Raw genomic sequence first — 3567 nt, forward strand, 5'->3', positions numbered from 1 at the left:
AACCCAAACAGTCTATTACTCCCAACTTGGGTGTTATAACACATGTTTCAGAACGTTGCCCAATCGCCGCCGGTAAGCACACTCCGTGCCACGGCAACCGTCGTCCTCCGTACACCAATGGTAGTCAGACCACGAAACGAAACCTGATAATATTCTCCACATGGGTCTAGGTTTTGGAACTCCACCTTCTGCTGCTGCCGCTGCTGCTTATTCTTCTGCTGCTTTGGCATCATCATCTTCTACGAGAGCAGTTCCGAAAGGTAAACTTTCTTCTTTGTTCAGATACGCACACGAAACCACTACTTCAAATTCTGACTCTTCACAAAAAGAGCCATGCCCACATAAACCCATTTCAAGCCCCAAAATTGTACAAAGGTACCCACTTTCCGATGCTCATGTCCAAATCCCAGTTGAAAAACTCTTGAAAACCAACTCTAAGTCCAGCAACATCACTCTTAATGAAGCGTTGCACCTCTTCGATCACATGCTTCGGTTGCAACCAGCTCCACCGATTCCATCGTTCAATCATTTGCTTGGTGCAGTTGCTAGGAATAAGCATTATTCTAGTGTGATTTCACTTTTCAAAAGAATGCAGTCATCTGGGCTGCCTTCTAATTTTTTTACTCTGAACATTTTGCTTAATTGCTTTTGTAATGTAAATCGGGTTTGCGACGGTTTTGTTGTTATGGGGAGTATTCTGAGGAGGGGTTATTGTCCCCATACTGTGACTTATACATCTTTGATTAAGGGATTGTGTAAAGAGGGTAGGATTGGTGAGGCAGTCGGGTTATTTCAGAAAATGGTCAAGTTGGGTTGTGGGCCGAGTGTGATTACTTGTGGGACTTTGATTAATGGGTTGTGTCGAACAAGCAATACAAGTGTTGCACTTGGGTTACATGAAGAAATGGTCAGTGGTCAATTTGCTGCTGAGTGTAAGCCTAATGTGGTTTCCTATGGTATGATTATTGATGGGCTTTGTAAGGATGGGACAGTAGACAAGGCAAAAGAACTTTTCTGGGAAATGAAGGGAAAGAGAATTTTTTCGGATGTGTTCGTTTATAACTCTCTAATACATGGTTTTTGTTGCGAGGGTAAATGGGAAGAGGCTAAAAGTTTGTTTAACGACATGGTGGATCAAGGCATCCAACCTAATGTTGTGACGTTTAATATGTTGATTGATGCGCTTTGCAATGCGGGGAAGATGAAAGAAGCAAATGGGTTGTTTGAATTGATGATTCAAACGGGAGGATCCTGACATAGTTACTTACAACACATTGATGGATGGGTTCTGCATGGTGGGCAGGCTTGGTGATGCCAGGAAGCTATTTGATTCAATGGCTAGAAAAGGACATAAACCTAATGTTGTAAGCTACAATGTACTGATCAATGGATATTGCAAGAATTGGAAGATGGAGGCAGCTGTGACTTGCTATAGGGAAATGATTCACAACTTGGTGCCAACTCTTGTTACATATTCTATCATTATTCATGGGTTCTGTAGGGTAAAGGATTTGGAAAAGGAACATGATTTGTTTTTAGAAATGGAAGAAAAGGGTTGTGCTCCAAATGTTGTCGTATATAATGCACTTATGCGTGGTTTCTGCGAGAATAATGAGTTGCAAAAGGTGCTTGAACTTCTTCACAAAATGGTGGAGAGAGAATTTTCACCCGATGACTCCACAGTCTCCATAGTACTAGACTTACTTTCTAAGGATGAAAAGTATCGTGAATGTTTGGATCTGCTACCAACATTTCCTACCCAAGAGCCTGGAGGTTGTAATGATGGATTTTCACTATGATTTTTACTTACCAATTCTATCTTCAAGGTACCCAGGGGGGGACAACTCTTACACTAACCAAAAATTACAAAATGTGAAGGCTTGTCACTGCATTGTCCAAAATCCCAATTCTGACTCTTCTCAAGTAAAGGGGCTTTAAGGGTTTGGTCTAGTGAAGTTGCATTTGGTAATTGATTGGGATGCTTGTAGGACCACGGAAATAAGAAGCTTGCCTTAAAAATGATTGTATTGAGCAGGTTGTTTGGGCTGGTGAATTTAGTATCTTCATGCACTTCTGGTTGTAAATTGCAGCTGACAGATCCACCTCTAAACTTCTCGCTTCACAAAATTCATTTTAGCATTACTCTTGGTTGATTGATGGATGGACAGGATCTGTAGTGACACCACCAACCATTGGATCTCTTGTAGCTTTATGCCCCAGGGGATATCTGAGGTGTGAATTCTCTGATAATTGTATAATTGTATTCGAGCTATGAAGTTCTTTATATTGTCTCCATTGGAAATTCCAAGCTTCTTGTGACATCTACATCTAGAGCCACATACATGAATTGTATATTTAATGCACGAGAGTCTTTGCTAGTGTACCTTTCTTATCCTTTTATCTTGATGTTAGTTGTTATCTGTATGTCTTTTGGTGATGACTATTATTTGTCTCCTGTCAACGTTGATGAGTTTTTCGACTGTCGTTTTGATGCAATATTCACACTTTTAGACAATTTTCCCTATACAGAAAAGGGGAATGTTGAATAGTCAGAGCAGTTAGCCCAACTTTTATTGTCCATAATGGCAAAATCTCTAAAAGAAAAAGTATTGTCCTTGTTATGCTCATACTCCATGGTGGGTACAATATCTAAAATAACCCGTATTTTCTGTTGTTTGCCTTTTCCATATTATATGCGCTCAAATTTTCGCTCGCTCCAATTAATTGCATTTCCTGGAGGAAGTATCTGAAGTATGGTTGTCTTCCTCGAGCAAGACGAACGCATGTTAATGTAATCAAGTGAACAAGTGTTGATGAACAAGTGGTGAAACTTTTAGACACCGATGGTTGAGTTGCAGCTATATAGTGATGTCCTGTAGGGTGTGGTAACAATATTTTGATGTCCTGAATTGTGAAGGTATGGTGTGAAGTCCTGAATTGAGGGAATGATAGTGGGAGCGTTATATGAACATTAAGTCCAACATAGGTTGTATACTAGGTGAAAATGAAATGAGTTTTATAAGCGATTTAAAGTAACTCCAATTGTAACTTTGACTGCTTGTGTAGGATAAAATGTAAATATGAACAAGAATTTTAGTACTGTCATGTGACATTAAGGTACTAGGAGTTTGTGATGCCCTGGATTGTGAAGGTGTTGTGTTAAGTCCATATATTGGGTGGGGCTGAATTGAGAAGCATTATATGAATGCCAAGTCCCTAATAGGTTGTATACTCGGTAAACTTGGGTTTTATATGTGATTTCAAGGAATTGAAGTTGTAATTTTGACTAGTACTTTTGTAGTATAGTGTAGATATGACTAGTCTTTTCTAAATTGTGACATCTGTAGGGATTGTTTTATACATATTGTATTTTGGCAATAGAAGGTGGAAGATTATACCCATAATAAGTTGATGATATGAACTAGAGTTTTCTATATGGGTAATGATACCCTTACTACCGGTTACAACTTATCTACTACCCAACGCCCACGTCGCTTTATTTTCTCTCTTTCTTTCTTCTAGTTTTTGCACCAGCTAAGATTCAAAATACAAGCAGACCATTTCCTT

The 3567-nt window shown here is 39.3% G+C and overlaps 1 pseudogene; it reads left to right on the forward strand.

The window, feature by feature from the left end:
* Positions 1-434: 434 nt before the first annotated feature.
* Positions 435-1825, forward strand: LOC108995981 (annotated as a pseudogene).
* Positions 1826-3567: the final 1742 nt, after the last annotated feature.

Source organism: Juglans regia, chromosome 1 (assembly GCF_001411555.2).
Source record: "Juglans regia cultivar Chandler chromosome 1, Walnut 2.0, whole genome shotgun sequence".
NCBI classification, from domain to species: Eukaryota; Viridiplantae; Streptophyta; class Magnoliopsida; order Fagales; family Juglandaceae; genus Juglans; species Juglans regia.